Source organism: Camellia sinensis, chromosome 3, assembly GCF_055761805.1.
Source record: "Camellia sinensis isolate YWXY chromosome 3, ASM5576180v1, whole genome shotgun sequence".
Lineage (NCBI taxonomy): Eukaryota > Viridiplantae > Streptophyta > Magnoliopsida > Ericales > Theaceae > Camellia > Camellia sinensis.
Window position 1 is genome coordinate 204,937,368 of NC_138963.1, and position 18,828 is coordinate 204,956,195.

Sequence of the window (18,828 nt, forward strand, 5' to 3'; positions counted from 1 at the left end):
CTCTCCCTCTATATAACCAACCCTCCATCTCATTTTGCAAGGGTTAGACATTTGGTTAAGGCATACACACTCCATCCTCCATAGCCTTCTTCTCCAAGCTCCAAACCCTAATATTCTTGGCCATTTTGCACTACACCTCATAGCCTACCACCCCCACCATCCACTCCAGCATCTTGGAGGTCATTTGCAGAGCTTGAGGAGTCACATTCTTGGTCCAGCAGTTGCTGAGGGTCGGCTCTACAAGGGTAAGTCTTCATTTACCCCTTTTTTGCACTATTTTTCTCTATACTTTAGCTCCATTTTGAAGCATTTTCCAGCCTTGGTGTAAACTGAAAATAGTCTTATTTTGAGCTCCTCTTCATGTTTGATTAAGGATACTTTTCTGTTTGAGGTCTCTTACATCCTTGTATGCTTTATCTCTCTTTTAGGGCTTATTTTGCATGATATATTAGCCTTATTTGTGAGCATTTTTGGACCTCGGCTTAAACTGAAGAAAGTCTTGTTTTGACCTCCTCTTTAAGTTTGATTGAGGTCACTTTTCTGTTTGGAGTCATCTTCTTCCTTGCATGCTTCACTTCCTCATGCTTTGAGCCATGCATGTGAGCATTTGCATTGGTCTTGTTTTGGCATCTTGGCCACTGAAATCTAGTGGATTTTCAGTGGCTTTGATGTGTCTTTGAGCTCCAAAATCATAGAGGAGTGACCTTCTCACCCCTCATTCTCTTTACTAGCATGGTTGGCCTTCCAAAGGGACCCTATTTTGCATGCATTGAAGTCATGTTTCAGGCCTCATTCTGAGGGTTTTAAGGTCTGCCTAAGCTCTGTCAAGAGCCCATTTTGATATATTTTATGTCTATGATGTATGTATAGAGCAATCCCATTCAAGGCCTTTCAAAGGGGCCTTTCTTTGCATGTTTCCGAGACTGATTTCAGAGCCTATTTGGTGGGTTTTAGGGCTATCATAACTCATTTTCAGAGGTGGTTTTGCCATGTTACATGTCTATCTTGTATGTGCTTAATAACCCCTTGTATGGTCCTCTAAAGGAACTCATCATTTTTGCATGCATTGGTTGCATTTCAGTGGTTATTTGGGCATATTTTGACATGTTTTATTCACTGTTTTTGGTTGGTTTGATGAGTTCTCATACGCTTGCTAGCCAAATTTGCATGCTATTTTAGTCCATCATGTTAGCACCTTTTGGCCATGCTTTAAACTAGAAATGTGCATGTTTTGGAACTGCCTTGGCTCTGTCTTTGTACTTCATGGCCAAATAATGCTTGCTTTGCATAGTTCTAATTCAATACATGTGCCTAGCTTTGAGTTTCGGGGCTTATTTCATGCATCGGGTGCCATATTTCCATGTTTCGGGACCATTTAGCATCATGTTTCAGTGCTGGAAATTACATGTTTGTATGCCATCTTTCATCCCTTGCCATGCTTTGGTAGAGTGGCATTTTATGCCTTAGGTTCGGTCCTCGATATACGTGCACATGTGCATGCATTTCGGTTGTCTCTTTTCCATCTCATGGCCACTGATGTGAGTGTGACTGAGGTCCACTCATGTTGGTGTAAGTCCATCGTGCATTGTGTATGCCATTTCAATCCATAGCATTGCGTATGCTAGGTTGCATTTTAGAGCATTGTGTATGCCATGTTACATCACGCGCATTGTGTATGCCATTTTAGTACATAGCATTACGTATGCTAGGTTGCATGTTAGTCGCATTGTGCATGCCATTCCATTTGCATGGGGCTTGGAATAGGGTTTAGTCCAAGCATGGGAAACGAGGGGCGCATCGTACTCCAAGTGACGAAACGTGCCTCGATTCCCGGTCCCCAACGTTCTTGGTTATCTATGATAGAATTGTTGGCTTCATATGTTCATACTTGCATTCATGTCTTATTAAAACGTGCAATTCGGTCTCTCGGCCATCATGCATTGGGATGCGTGATTGGTGGCTCGAGAACCAAGGGCCACACTCCCTAGAGCTTGTGCAAGGACGGGGAGGAGTGGTCGCGCACACATATGTTGAAAATACATTGCTTTCTCTCCTTCTTGCCGTTGTTGCAGAAAAACAAGAGTCCAGGGGCAGAAAGTGGTCGGCCGACTAGGTTTTCTGGTAGGCCGACCACCTTTTTTGGTTTTCACCATGAGGGGTGGTCGGTAGGGGGTTTCCAAGCCAATACCTGGTCGGTGGCTTTCCCAAGGTGGAGTTTCAGCCTCCTGGAGCTTTGTGTAAGTTCCTGAAATCAGCTGCAAACAATGGCGAGACAAGGCATCACAATGGAATTTATCGACAAAGCACATCGAGCATGCATGCATCCATTATCATCCAAAACAGAGCCGAGGCAGTCCATTTGCATGCCAGTTTATTTGCTTACTTACCTAATTTGTTAATTAGTTAGTGGTTGTGTAATAATTAATTGTAATTCGTTATTACTTTCGGATTGTATATTATTCGGACCCTCTGAGCGAGGGCAATGTTGTAATAAGTGTGCGTGTGTGTGATGTATGTTTTCCAACCCCACGTCTTTCTCCCTTTTATTTACCAGCTTATGATGGTTAGATTAGGGCATATTTCAATTAGCATACTTATGCTCGCATGTTTGTATTCATTCATCTGTATTGCATGCAGCGGGCTCGACGCATCATACTAACTGCATTTGTATTTCAATTTCAAATTGAATACGTGTTAGTTGTAGCATCATCATATGCCATGTTTAGAATAGCCGAGCTTATTGTAGTTGCATTTTTGCATGTGTTGCATTAGGCATTTCTGTATAGTTAGGATCATGCATGGATTTCTAACATAGCTTCTGTTTTGGCTTGGAGTACTCGGTAAGTGTTTATGCTTTAGCATCCTTGCATGTGTGTGAGTGACTGCCATGATAGCGAGCTTACCATGAGGCTACGTACTTACGTGGTATACTTGCCTGAATGCCTGTGGGTGAAGGTTGGGTTATTTGGATTGGAACAATTCATCGATTGTGAGTTTTAAGCCCACTTGAGAGTGGCAAATCACCTTGTTTTCTAAGCCCACCCGAGGGTGGCAAAATCTGCATTTTAAGCCTACTTGCGAGTAGCAGACCACTTTCAAAAACAAACATGAAACGTTTTGTTCCAATTCAGGCGATCCAGTCTATGCTTGTATGCTGTACGCATCACATAGTAAATCTAGACTAATAACCAGAATAAGAACGCATAATGTTTTCAAAACTAGATATCATGGTTAGTAGAGACCGATCTTTGATCGGGCGAGCGGGGGTGCTCACGAAGTGACCTTCCCCAATCGTACCCAAGTTCCCGAGCCGAGGCAACTTTGGTGATGACGGACACGTGGCCTTAGGTAACGAGTCAGGGTTTCCTAAATTTTCCAAAATAAAATATTTAGGTGGCGACTCTGTATCTGGCGAAGCAGTCCATGTTGGCACTTCTTTCAAAAAATTTGTTTTCAAAAATGATTTTTCGGATTTGGACTCTTTGATGATTCATCGGTCTTGCATCGCACTCTGCGAGATTAGATACAGGACCGTGACTTTTGAGTCCGAACTGTAGTAAGCCCATATGAACAAAACGGGGGAGGGGGGGAGGGGATTTCCTCCTGGGACGTTCGGGGACGTCTACAGTATATTACTACTATTTAAGAAATTAAACAGTATATGACTACTATTTAATTTCCCGAAACAAAACATTAGTCTGTCTAACACAAAAATAAAAATAAAAACAAAATTTGCTTTAGGAATGTTAGCACCTCAGTGGTTATGTGTGTGTAAATTAAATGCATAAATAAAATAAACAACAAAACATAAATAAATAATCCAGAAAATAATAAATTAAATTTTGAATTAATTGCTTACAAAAATTCTAAGTTGAGGCTTGTGTTGAACACAATCTCCTTAAAGTAGATTTTGCCTTCGCTCTGGTACTTTGAGATTTAATGGCGTCTACTTCCCAGGATGCAACAACTGCTACTTGGTTTGAAGCACTACAAACTCAAGTCTGGCGAACCAAAACTATAATGCGACTCTTTAGTTTTCTTCCTAAAATTAAATGGTAGGCAGATGCAGAAAATAGAAAGATGGAAAAGGAAGAAGAAAGATGAAATGCTTAGGGAAAATTGGATGAATGAAATGTTGGAATGGTAGGCTATTTACAGAAGAACATGTGGCTCTTCAGAACAGGTTTCAACAGGTAGAAACTTAAAACCTATTTGGAATAGAAACAGATCTGTTCGGGTGGAGTTTAACAGGTATGAACCTGTTCGGGTGGAGGAAAAAACTGGACAGATTTATTTTGAATTTTGAAACTAAAATTCAAAAATAAATAAATAAAATGCGAATTTTTTGGCCCAAAAAGATAAGTATTAGGTCAGACAAGCCCAACCCAACTTCACACCCATGCCTAAGTCTGCTCGGACGGACGGCTGGGACGGCGCGCGCGTGTGTTTTGAGTCCAATAGGTCTAGCTCACTTTATCCATAACCTTACCCTTCCACAAAACTTGGGTACCCGTTGGGGCCCATCCCAAGTATAGCAAGCTAGAGTTTATATACTCATTTAAATCCTTATGTCTTTCCAATGTGGAACAAGCATATTTTACAAATGTGTAGGAAACCCACCTAAAGCCATTTTCACGAACCCAAAAATATGCGTTGAATTCTCATTCATCCGGAAATGATTTTAAGAAACTAAATACACGATGTTATTCACTACGTGACATTAAACATGAACCCAATTAAAAACATTAAAAATAACGCTTAGGTCCTACCTTAATTAATGCTCAAATTTAGCAAAAAAATAAGATTTTATAAAGCCATATTATAAAGCCATTTTCAACGAAAATGCCCTTGCTACTGTGAGCTTTTTTCCTTATTTATAGGGATGGCAATAGGGTATGGCCGAGTACGAATAATATTAGCAATTCTGCTACGTAGCTCGAATGGCCTGACCTCTCTCTCTTTCTCATTCTCTCGCTTTCTCTATCTCTCTTCCTCTGTCTTTGTCTTTTTCTTCTTCTTCTTCCTTTTGAACTGTGATGATGGGCTCTCACTCTCTCTTTGTTATATATATATATATACACACATATATATAGATCTGTGTATACACAGATCTAACCTTCCTCATCTCCCTACATTTTTTAGTCCTCCAAACACTCTCTTAGTAAGCTTTCTCTTCTCTTCTTTGTATGATCTGCTTAAACTCCTTAGTTTCTCTAAACAATTTGAATTTCCATCAGCAGCAAATTCAGCCAAAAAAAAAAAAAAAAAAAAAAAAAAAAAAAAAACCAGCAATGGAACATTTTGGGTCAATCGGAGATCTGTTGGGAACATTTTGGGTGGTTTGGGTCTCCTGTAAGGATTTATTTGGTTCATGTTGTGGGGACTCCATAAATGAGGAAAAAAGAAGAAATTGTTGGCTTTAAGACAGAGAAATTCATAGTGTTTTTAGAAGATATTGTCCCTGATGGATTAAAACAATGGAAAAGGATTCATTTAAGATGAACCCAGTTTTTTGGCACAATACTTGTGTTTTTTTCGAATCTTTTCAAGTGTCTTCAACAATGGCTTCGTCGGCGGCCGAGGCCTTCGTCTCGTCAGCGGCACTTTTTTCTCATTCTCTTCTTCTCTGTTCCTCATTCTCTCCTTCTTATCTTCTCTTTTGTCTATTTCAGAGAGAAAACAGAGGGGAAAGGAAAAAAGAAAAAGAAAAAAGAGCTGCTTATCGTTTTGGATATTTGAGCCATTCGGGCCAACATGTTTCGAGCTACGAAACATTATTCTAATATTAGAGACTGAGCAAATAAGGAAATAAAAAGAGAGGTGTGCCTGGTTTTTCTTGGGCACTAGTCCATTTACTTGGACCAATAGGTACCGGTATATGTAAGGGTGTTCATGAGTCAGTTAAGTTTGAGATAGTATTGAATGTAGAACTAACTCAATCATGGTTGATTATAAGTTTTTGGATCTAGGACTGAATTAATCATAATTGACTCAATTAACAATAATTTTTTGTGTAAAATACAAATACGTCTCATGAAGTTTGTTTAAAATATGATTTGCTTCCTATGGTTATGGAAATTACATCCCGTCCTTTTAAATTTCTAAGTTCATAACAAATAGTTCATTTTATTAATAAACCATCAAATCAATTAACAACTTTTAATAACCTCAAAATTTTATTTCAATTTATGATTCAAGTAATTTTATTATTGTATAAAAAAGCAGTTACGAATTTTATTTTTTCAATTAATTTTGTTAATAAAATTTTTTGACAATGGGGCATTTATAATTTTTCAAATTATAGAGAACAATTTATATTTTAAGCAAAGCTTAAGAAGTGTATTTATAATTTATACTAATTTTTTTAGAATAATTAAGTTTTGAACGTTCAACATTAAAGTTTAGTCATATGAGTTATAACCGAATGTATACAAGATGAGTATTTGGCGGTCTTGAAGAGTAAATGAAAGATGAGTTGGACAATTTAGCATTAACTTTTCTTTTATATATGAAATGAGGAGGTGCAATCAAGTTCACCTTTATTTTTTCTCACAGATCTAATTACATGAAAACATGTGACCCATAAATATATATATATATAGAGTTTGGATTTTTAATTCAATCCTATCAGGTTAATGATTTAAGATCCTAATAAAGGTATTGAAAAAACCAAATCAATTGAACCCATTGAGGTTGGGTTGGTTTGATTTCAGATTTTTTGAATATTTTGTGCACCCGTTTGTAGGTCTATGTCATGGGATGATGAATTGGACATTCTTTTTAACTAGCAATAGAAGTGCACATTTTGATATTTTGTCTTCTTTAATACCTTTGAGCATGGTAGGGTGCATTATTGTGCTTCGTGAATTTTTGCCTAATAATTTCCTTTGACAAGGGTGCCTTGCTAGCTGCATCATGTCCCAATAATTCACAGTTTTATTTTTTTGGTCTGACCAATAATTCATGGTAAATAACTCATTCATATTAATTCTAAGACAACTCTTAAGAATATGAAGACTCCAATGGTCCCCATTTGAAATGATTTGTACATCAAACAAGATCTGAAAACAATTTTGGAAAAGCTAGCATTAAGTTAAGGTGTTTAGGGGAGGGAAGATGTGATTAAAGACCAAGAAAGCCAATTATTATTGCATTGGTGCAATGAATCTCACTTTTCATAGAGTCTGGATTGCTGTCCGGGCTCGTAGGGCGTACTACGAGTCTTATTTCAATTATCTAAATCATTCATTTTATAAATCTCTTCGTTTATATTATCCATACAAAAAAAAAATCAATCTGTTCAATTTATTGCATTTGTCACCAAAAAAATGATAAATTTATTTTAAAAACTTCAATCTCCTCTTACTCATTTGATCCTTGTAATTTAGGCTTAGTTTTACTATTTCAGTTGGGACTAAAAATGCACAAAAGACTAAATAGACTAAAAAAGCCAATAAGATAAAATGTCACATCCAAACTATAATCATTTCATTTTTTTTTTCTCACAAAAATAAAATAAAAAAATTTACTAATTGAACTTTTTAATTCAAAATTAAAAAAGTCTCAACTCTAAAAAACAGCCAATTAAAAAAGTTTTTGTGAACGGCAACTTAATTGAACATGAAACCTACAAAAGAAGCTAGCTGCCAATGGAACAAATTAATAGACTACATTACCAGTTACGGAGAAGCCTACGCTTAAAAGTTTATAGAGGCCAGCCCATGTATGCCATTCTTTTTTTTTTTGTTTTTTTGTTTTTTTGTTTTTTTTTTTGGGGGGGGGGGGGGGTGTTTCAATAATTTAAAAGTAAAAATAAAATCTGAGAACATTTTATGCATATTGTATATAGTAGAGGTATATAAAAATTGAATGGCCGCTAAATACTGTCTGTTGTTTTGATCTTGACTTGTGATAAAAAGCTGATTTTTTCGTTTCTAAAGTAGTTTACAAAATGTTGTACATTGAACAAATTAACAAATTTTGTAAATGTTTTTTTTTTTTTTAGTTTGTATAATATTTACTTTTTATAAAAATAGCATTATCACGTATTTTTATATTTTCTATTTAAAATGAAAGAAAGACGCATCTTAAAACGTTATATCATTTTATATAAAATTTTAAATGAAAATTCAAATTATGACATCCCCCGAGGTCTATACGGAAAAATTTGATTTGAGTAATAATCCGATGATCAATTTTTTGTTTCAAATTTCTTTGTGATCATTGTATTAATACAATGAACCTTACTTTTCAGATATTATAGCAATACAAAGATGATATCTAAAGTGCCATGTTAAATGGTAAATAAATATATAAAAATCCAATCATCTTAACATGCACTCATCCTTGTAATTTCACAAGTTGACCATGAAACCTTTCCAAAGAAGCCAGCTGCCAATGGAACAAATTAACAGAGACTCCACGGAGAAGCCTAAGTTTTATTCAACTTAATAAAAGCCGACACAAGGTATATAAATCCTCATAATATATCTATTATCATAATCCTGTGCTTACCTCGTAGTTGTAAAATATGCACCTATTCAAGTTCCATACCTAGTTTGTGTCTGAGCATGAGTTTTTTCTTCTAACGAAAACAATGGGGTTGACAAGAAATGCGGCTCCCCTTCTGTTGATGATAGTGTCTGCAATGTTTCTTTTTCCTGTCCATGTTAGTTCAACCTCGGCTGAGAGGTCCACATTCATTGTCCACATGGACAAGTCTTTCATGCCCGAGGCTTTCACTACCCATCATCATTGGTACTCCTCCATCATTGATTCCATAAAATCTGTGGAGTCTACATCATCAAACGGCCATCATTCCACACCAAGCCTTGTCTACACTTATGATCATGCATTTCATGGCTTCAGTGTAGTATTGTCCAAAGATGAGCTTGACTCTCTGAAGAACTCGCCAGGGTTCGTCTCATCTTATAGTGACAGGCAAGCCACGATTGATACCACTCATACCACAGATTTCCTCTCCCTCAATCCTGCCACCGGACTATGGCCGGCTTCCAATTATGGCAAAGATGTGATTGTCGGTGTCATCGACACCGGGGTGTGGCCAGAGAGTGAAAGCTTTAAAGATGATGGGATGACTGAAATTCCCAGCAGGTGGAAAGGAATTTGCGAAGCAGGACAAGAGCTCAATTCTTCAATGTGTAATTTGAAGCTCATAGGAGCTAGGTCGTTCAACAAGGGCGTTGTGGCTGCAAATCCCAACATTACATTCAGCATGAACTCGACGAGGGACACTGAAGGACATGGGACGCACACTTCTTCAACTGCCGCTGGAAACTATGTTGATGGTGCTTCATTCTTTGGCTACGCTGCAGGAACAGCAAGAGGGGTTGTGCCACACGCTAGGGTTGCCATGTATAAGGTTATTTGGGACCAATTTCGCAATGCTTCAGATGTTCTTTCTGGTATGGATCAGGCAGTTGCTGATGGTGTCGATGTGATATCAATTTCTATGGGTTTCGATCAGACACCACTTTATGAGGATCCAATCGCCATAGCTTCGTTCGGAGCAATGGAAAATGGAGTGCTTGTTTCTTCTTCAGCAGGAAATTATGGTCCAGAGCTTGGATTGTTGCACAATGGCATTCCATGGGTCTTGACAGTCGCAGCTGGTTCTATTGATCGTTGGTTCGCTGGGACAGTGACTCTGGGAAGTGGGATAACCATCACTGGATGGAGCATGTTCCCTGCGAGTGCCTTGGTGGAAAACTACCCTATTATCTACAACACGACAATATCCGCTTGCAATTCATCTGAATTATTGTCTGAGGCCCCTTTCTCCGTCCTCATATGCGAGATACAGTGCCATTTTTCACACAAATCAAACAAGTTTCTATGTCAAATCAGCCTGCAGCTATCTTTATCTCGGATGATCCTCAAATATTCGAGTTTAATATTTTCCCTTATCCGAGGGTCGTGATTAGCCTGAACGACGCACCGACATTGATCAACTATGCCCAAACTGTTGTTCAACCTACAGCTAGCATTAAGTTTCAACAAACCTTTGTGGGTACTAAGGCTGCACCAGCTGTTGCTGCCTATACATCAAGAGGTCCTTCGCCGAGCTATCCGGGAATACTCAAGCCAGACGTGATGGCCCCGGGAACACTAGTATTAGCATCTTGGATTCCAAATGGATATTCAGCTTCCATTGGTTCAAATATTGTCTTGTCCAGTGATTACGTCACAATCTCCGGGACATCCATGGCTTGCCCGCATGCTTCTGGCATTGCTGCACTACTAAAAGGAGCGCACCCTGAATGGAGTCCGGCTGCCATTCGCTCCGCCATGATGACCACAGCAAGCCCAATCGATAACACTTTTAATCAAATCCGAGACATTGGTTTGGGTTACGAAATTGCTACGCCATTAGCTATGGGATCTGGTCAAGTTGATCCGAACAGGGCAAATGATCCGGGTCTTATATATGATGCTACTTCACAGGACTAGGTGAATCTCCTTTGCTCCATGAATTTCACTGCGAACCAGATCTTGACCATAACAAGATCGAACAGTTACAGTTGCTCAAACACTTCTGATCTCAATTACCCATCTTTCACTGCTTTGTACACAAACACAACAGGGATGGTGGTTCAAACATTTCAAAGGACCGTCACAAATGTTGGAGCCGGCGCAACGTCTTACACAGCTAATGTGATAGCACCAACGTTGTCTGTGGTCAGAGTTTCACCAGATACATTAGTGTTTGAGAAGACATATGAGAAGCAGAACTACTCTCTGACCATAAGTTTTATGGGTGACAAGAATGGGTCAGTGACATTCGGTTCAGTAACTTGGATTGAAGAGAACGAAGGGCACACAGTGAGGAGCCCCATTGTTGTGTCGCCGATAATCAACGTTTGGTGAACGTTGTCTGAATGTGCATATGCATGCATGTCCTCAGGAATAATTGCCATTTTAAGATGCTACTTTTTTGGAGAATTTAGAACGTGTAATCATGCATGGGTGTCCTAGAAATTAAGATTTAAATCTTGGAAATAAAGTTGTATGTGGTCAGCCTTTGAATGCTACAAAATTCTGTGTCAATGGGAGTTTCGAATTGGAACCCAAGCTCTCCTTGGATGCAAGTGTCAGCAAATGGGTCGGGTCAGTCCAACTCAACTCTAAAATTTAAAACCTATGGGCTTTAACCCGTCAACTAACTAAGCTCAGGTTGACCTATGCTATATTTCTAGGAGTGTAAAAATAGCCCGCGGCTTAAAACCCGCCCGTTGCCCGGGGTGAGCCTGACCTCAGCCCCTGGGCCATTATTTTGAAACCCGACCTCGCCCGTGGCCCAGCCCATCTGCCTGCTTAAGGCCCGGCAAGAAACCCGGCCAGCCCGAGGCCAAATTTTGATAGAAAATTTTTTAAAAAACAAACAAAAAAAAAAGGTTAGGCCCGACTCGTCAGCCTGCCCAAGGCCTGAATACTCCTGGGCCTAGGGATGGGCCTGAGCCTATTTTTTTGACCCGTGGACCGGCTCAGCTCAGCCCGATCCGAATTTTGGCAAGAGCCTACAAGGCCCGACATGAACCGGGGCGGGTCGGGCCATGCTAGATTTATACCCCTATATATTTCTAAAGACCAGACCCTACACTTGTTCTTAAAAATATGGATTTATGAGTTTTGGGCCAGGCCTAATTTGGGATTTTTTTTATTAAATTCTAAATAATCATAGAAAATAAAAAAAATATAATATAAAATTTTGAAGTGCATTACAATAATTAGGATTGAATATTGAATCATAAAAAATTAACTTATTTATTAAGTAATTATGATTATGTTATTAATTTATATGCATCTTTTTTTTTTGAGTAATTTACATGCATCTTTAATTTAGTGGTAATATAGCTACTAGCAGTTGGTGTGCTATTCATTTAGTTCTCAATATTAATCTAATTGTTTTATTAAAATTGCGTAGGTGCGCCAAAAAAACCAAAACAAAGAGAGGAACAAATAGTATTTATTATTAATGGCTGGTACACAATGCGTGTATAATTTAAATAAGTAAAAATAAAAATAAAAGTAACATTAATTCTATTATGTGTGCTCTCAAATGGTAAGAATCTTAGACCAAATGTCTTGATTTTAAATCTTATACATTTCTCTATTTAACTTTTTTGTTTTGAATAGAGATATGAGAAATAGGTGACACTATGGAGAATAACTCTAACCTTCACTTTATATAAATATATAAAATATAAATAGAATAGATAACCGGGCTTGGTATTTGCTTTCGGGATGGGCATATTATGAATCGGGCCTTGAAAAGTCAACGGGTCAGGCCACATGCCTTACCCTTCTACCCAAGCATAGTGTATATATTTTTGGGCTGGGCTGGGCTAGGCTGGGCTGTGCTGCTTGCCCATCCGCTGGTCTGGGTCAGGCAAAGTTCGGCAGGTAGGGCTCAAATCAGCCCAACAATGTAATTTTTGAACAATTAATCAGATTGCAGTCATGAACACCACTAAAAAATTTGCTTAGGGAGGGAAAGTGTAGCAAAAAAATTAGATGGCTTCTGTAAAATGAACATCACTTATGCAAGTTGTATAACTTATTTTTCAATAAAACTACCGCTACTAAAAATCAGATCTTTTGCAACCGTTTCAAATGTCGCAAAAGGCTCGCATACTGTTGCAAAAGACTTTTTGTAACGGAATAGCAACGAGAAATGGAGTGACAAAAAGAGACGTGACAAAAAGTATTTGCAACGGTTACAAATCGTTGTTTTCTAGTAGCGACGGTAAATTAATTATTTTTGGGACGATTTAACCTGACACAAGAAAGAGAAAAAAAACATCACTTTTAGCGACAGTTTAGGATGCCAACACCAAAACGTTTTTAGAGATGATGGTTGACGTCACTAAAAGTATTATTAGTGATTGTCTAAAATGTCGCAAAAAAATAGAATTAAATCAACAATGTATTGATGACAGTTTAAATCGTTGATAAAGAATTGAACTAATATGTATATGCGACAGGTTAACCCGTCGCTAATATAATACAAAGAAATAATAATTACATTAGCCACGGTTTATTTCTGTCACAAAAAACATATTTTCATAAAACAAATATATTTTATTAATTCATTCCCTATACAAATTATTAATATTTTCTAAAATAAAATACATCTACATCTACATCTACATCTACATCTACATCTACATCCACATCCACATTCACATTTACATTTACATTTACATTTACATTTACATTTACATTCATAAAATCATATATACGAATAATAATATGTATGTACCCTGTAATAATACAGTGCCAACCAAACATTCTTTTACAAAAATATATAAAATATCCTCCAACAATATTAATAATTTTTTATAATTTAAGAACTCAAATTTGTATCTAAAACAAAACAAAAGTAATGCCGGTACAAATAAAAAAACTTATATATTACATATAATTAATTATTTAGTATCAACAATAAACTCCAATATCAATATACGAAGATATCATCACATACTCAACAGGATAACATCTGCAAAAAGAAACAAAAAATAATAATAATCATTTACAATATAATTAATTACGCCCTCATCTTGGAAGGACTAGTTCCATCAGCGCCACCAACAACCGAAATGCTCTTGATCTTAACATCTAATGTAAATCTATTACCACATGACACAGAAGAAATGATGCCATCAATGCTTCAAGAAAACAAGACAATTGTTAGGCTAAATAGTTTCGAGCAAAGACAATATTCATGAAGCATAAGATGCTAGCTGCATTCATGCAAAACTACACCATGACTATCAATTTCTGTATTTCACATGTCAAACAACAAGAAACAGAGGCTTTCAATTCAATCAGTTTTGAGGATTCAGTTAAACATGTAATGTTGAACTGTGGGAAGGTTGGTATATATATATATATGAAAAAGTAAATAAGTCATTCCATTATAAGGAAAAAAAAAAAAAAAAAAAGCGCAGCCTCTATACACGAGTGCATACAAAAAGAAAAAAAAGGTGTCACAGTTTCCCTTCCAACCAATAATTAAAACAAAACAAAAAAGCCGATTTAAGTCTATGAATCTCCCAACTCAGCATCCTCAAAAGTCCTCTGATTTCCCTCTCAAGAGACACAAAAAAGCCACCATCCACACCTTTTTAACCCTTCTTCAAAACATTTATGTTATAACTTAGGTTTTATTTACATCAAGTTTGTGAACCTGTAGATGCAAATATTTTACAAACATGAGGCTGTGACAAAAAATAGTGGTCATTATTGTGCCTGACATATACAGCGGTAAAATGCCTCAATTGTCATTTGATCATTCCTTCCCATGTTCTCTTTACTCTCATATACCTTAAGGTCACCAAATTGAAGAAAATGATTCTCCATAAAATAAATAAATAAAATAATTATCTTTTCTTTTTTGTTCACTAAATTTATAAAATAAATGCAGGCATATGATTGAAGATGCTATTTGTGTGAATTGTGATCCTAATATCATTAAATGAAATTATAGAAGTGGACTTGTTTGTGCCCAGACAGAATTGGCCTAAACAAACATTCCAACTGGGTTGGCACCGATAAGCACACTAGCACACCATCAAGATGAGGAACCAACAGAGCAAGGAAAAAACAACTAAACAACAAGACAAAAGGGTGGCCCAAACACGAGTACATCAGATAGCCAACACCAATGAAAACAACAACCCAATAAAGTCAGGCAAAAACTAAGCAAACTACACCGCACTCAGCCAAAGCACTAAGTAAAGCATAGCAACTCATAGGAAGAGCATACCACAAAACCAGATCAAACTCCAACTAGCTCACTCCCATTTGAGAAAACTTCTACAGCCTGATTGAAGATCCAATGCTCCTCCTCACCTACCACAAATTATGCACCATCTCATTAGCTGAATAAAAATACCCTTTTAACTGAGACTTCACCCAAATGGCCACCCTAATTTTGATAAGATCACACAGTTCCTCAAAATTTGGTTGAAGATTATTGAAGATGCACTCAATTTACTTAGATTTTCACAAGGAAATGTTGAAAAATTAAGGTAGTGTTTGGTACACTGATCACTGGAATGAAGTGGAATAAAATGCCATTCCATCAAAATGTCAATTCCCATGTTTGGTTGACTAAAAAAATAATTAAAAATACATTAAAAATGGGATCATCATAATGTGCAAAATACATCAATGTTATGAATTGCCGACCAAAAACAAATATAAAAAAACAAGTCAAGAAAATTAAAATCCAAAAGGAACAATGCATCTAAGGTCAGTCAGTCAACAAAGAAAGCAAGATGAGGAAGTAAAATATGACAATAAAAGTAAACAGTTGTAATTGACAAGATCCAAATCTAAGATTCACAAGCACAAACACGAGGAAAAAATAATAGGGCAAGTTAATGCTATTCTATTCTACTTTGCCTATACCTGTGAACTTATAGAGTTTAACAAAGAAGTCTTCTTTAGCATCAATTCTTTTATCTCCAACATCGCATTAAACGTGGCATATAATTCACGAGTCTGCCGAAGCTTTTCCTGCATATTAGCAGAGAGTGAATACAATTAGTTAGTTTAGTTAAGACTGGAGGCAATAAGAAATTCATAAGAGAAAATGTAACAAAACTAACCAACCATAGTATTTCCATACCACATTTCTTCTCATTGAAGTTTTTTTGTTTGTTTGTTTGTTTGTTTTTTTGTTTTTTTTTTGTTTTTTTTTTGAAAAGATTAGAAACACCAAAACAGAGAACCATTACAGTGAACCAAATTGATTCCCTTACAGTGAACCAAATTGATCGTAAATCTTCCAAAATGAATTTTGCTACTCTAATTTATTATTTGTATTTGTGGAACTAGTTTAATTAAATTTTCTCCTCAAAGATTATCCAACAACATGGTATAGCTATTCAATTTAAAACACTAACCAAAGAAGACAAAATTGATAAATTATTCTTCTATATACAAGTAGATATAGAGAGATACGAACAAGAACTGATATACGAAAATAGGAATCCTTTTTTAACACGTTTATATATATAAACACCAAAATCCAACTCATTCCCAACAAGCAACACACATGCACAAGAATTACCCCAAGAAAACCAATAAAAAATATCATTTTTTCCAACTAAAGTAGCATTTTAAGTCTAATAGGAATAACTACAGTTGCAAATAAAAAATGGATGTAACTCAAAAATTGAAATGTTTAACCAAAAACGAAATGATGGCGAGAATTGAGAGGTTGAACAAAGAAGGGGCTGAGATCTGAGAGACTGGAAATTATAGTTAGGGTTTGAAATTGGGAGGGAGAGAGAGAGAGAGAGAGAGAGAGAGAGAGAGAGAGCAAAAATCAAGGGTTGATTTCAACAAAAATCGAAATCAAGGGCTGATTTCAACGAAAATCAACGGCTGATTTCAACAAATATCGAATTAGCAAAATAGGAGAATAAGAAAATAAGAGAAGAAGAAAAGAGAAGAGAATAGAAGAATATACCTCAGTCGCCGTTGTCAGTCGTCAATTGCTGCCACTACAGCCGCTCGTCGATCGCCGCCGCTGGTCACTCTTCGCTGGTCGAACGAATGCCGTCCGATCAAGGATATGCAGAAGACTTAAGGTTAGGGTTTTGAGAGAGAGAGAGAGAGAGAGGAGTGATGTGAGACACATGTTTGGAATCTTTTTTTATTTGTTTGTTTGTTTGTTTGTGGGGGGTGTGGGCGAATGACGATCCTCTCCTTTCCGTTCTTGTACTTGCGTCTGTTCTTGCAGGCCTTTGGGTCTACTTTTAAGCCCAATTTTAATAATTCGAACCGTTCATATTTAATGATTTATTCAGTATATCATACCTGTAAAAAATCAAATTGATCGGATATCAGAAAGTATGTGTTCAAAAAATTGAACTAAAACTATTTTTTAAAGAATTTAATAAACAGTTTTCTGAACATATGCTTTCTGATATCCGATCAATTTGATTTTTTACAGGTATGATATACTGAATAAATCATAAAATATGAACGGTTCAGATTATTAAAATTGGGCCTAAAAATAGACCCGAAGGCCTGCAAGGACGAACGCAAGTATAAAACTGCAAGGAGAGGTGTGGGCTGCTGAAAAGTTACATCACACATTCTTTTTTTAATAGCAGTGATACGGCCTCGAATTTGGCTCGAATGCCGATTTTTTTTTTTTCCGACAGCTGTGTGTATTAACATATATTTTTTAAAAGCTTAATATAAAATATTATATATTTTCCATCATCTCATCATATAAAATTATATGGAATTAACAAAATTTAACTAACAGCATAACTGATCAGTCAATCTTATCACTTAATCGGTCTAACTTAATTGACTGATCAGTCAGACTGTTGATTAAAATTCGTTAATTCTGTATAATTTTGTACGATGAGTTAGTACAGGATATCTAGTTTTTTGACATACTCCTACACATAACTACCTTTAAAAAAAATTAAGAAAAAAAAAATGAACACAACCTAACAAATAAAATAAAATTAAATTAAAAAAATTGATCAGTCAATTTTATTACCCAATCAGTCCAACCCAACTTACTTATAAAATGTTTAATTTTTTAGCACACCCCTATATATAATCACCCCTATAAAGAAAAGAGAGAAAAAAAATTTTTTTTTAAAAAAAAAAACCAAACTAACACAACTTTGAAAAAAAAAAAAAAGGATTTCGAGGCTAATTCGAGACCTCAACCATTTTCCTTTTTTTTATTATCACACAAAAGTGCAATGGTTTTAAATTTTTAGCTGTGGCCTTTGGTCCTGTTTGGTGCAGTTTAAAACCTGCTTATTTCAATTTTCAGCTTAATTTAAACTATTTTGATGTGTTTGGTTTAGCTTATAGTTTATAGCTTATAGCTTATACCTTTTTGGAAGTCAGAAATCAGCTTATTCTTTGAGTGGGGCAAGAGATGCTTAATTTATAAGTCAGAAATTAGCTTATATTCATAGTTATAAGGTATAAGCTGTTTAAGCATGAACTATAAGTAATTTCCCACAGCTCTACCAAACAGGGCCTTTGTGTATTATTGTAGTAGCGGCGGAAAGGGGATTAAGTTTTTGTGACAATTTGAAAGGCCGTCGCAAATTAATAAAAAGTAAAAAATAATACTTTTTGCAACAGTTTCAGATTATCCGTCTCTAATAATAGTATTTATCCGGTGTATTTTTTGGCGACAGCCACTTACTATTGCAAAAAAAAAAAAAAAGATTTCGTGGCGGGTTTTTTTACAATCGCAAAAGCATGTTTTTTGCAACGATTTTTAAACCATTGCAAAAAGTTCTGTGTCTAAAACCCATTTTTCTAGTAGTGTACATTAGTAATTTTTTATACTTATCTTAATTACTTAAGAAATTTTTTTGGATGTATAAATAGGATCTTATTGTAAAATATTTTAGATTCACATTGTACAACATTTTATTGGTTAATATGATTTATATAATAAAACAACTTACTTAAGTGTTTTTTTTATATTTATAATTGGAGCTCACCTTAGTGGACGATGGTACAGATGGTGGAGATCGATTTGAATATCTGAATCTGTGCGATGAAATCGCTCTGAATCTCTGTGATGAAATCGTTCTGAATCTCTGAATCTCTGCGATGAAATCACTGAGCTGAATATCTGAATCGTTCTGATAAGGGTTTAGAGAGGGTTGAGAGAGAGAAAGAGAAACAGTGGACCTCACCTTCATTGGTGCTCGCTACCTCGCTCTGAGAAGGAACAAGCAGTGGAGCTTCAAAATCGCTCTGAGATTTATAGAGAAAGAGAGAGAGAGAGCGCTCGAGATTTGG

General features: G+C 36.3%; 1 long non-coding RNA gene and 1 pseudogene across 1 annotated transcript; one reads left to right on the forward strand and one right to left on the reverse strand.

Moving 5' to 3' along the window:
• Positions 1–8,394: 8,394 nt before the first annotated feature.
• On the forward strand, positions 8,395–13,079 carry LOC145823049 (subtilisin-like protease SBT3 pseudogene; annotated as a pseudogene).
• A 249-nt stretch (positions 13,080–13,328) lies between these two features.
• LOC114296835 (uncharacterized) lies at positions 13,329–16,684 on the reverse strand. The gene is made up of 4 exons (XR_003641309.2): positions 16,502–16,684; positions 15,436–15,543; positions 14,789–14,874; positions 13,329–13,688 (listed from the first exon to the last, which is right to left on the reverse strand). It is a non-coding gene; the product is annotated as an uncharacterized LOC114296835 (long non-coding RNA).
• Positions 16,685–18,828: the final 2,144 nt, after the last annotated feature.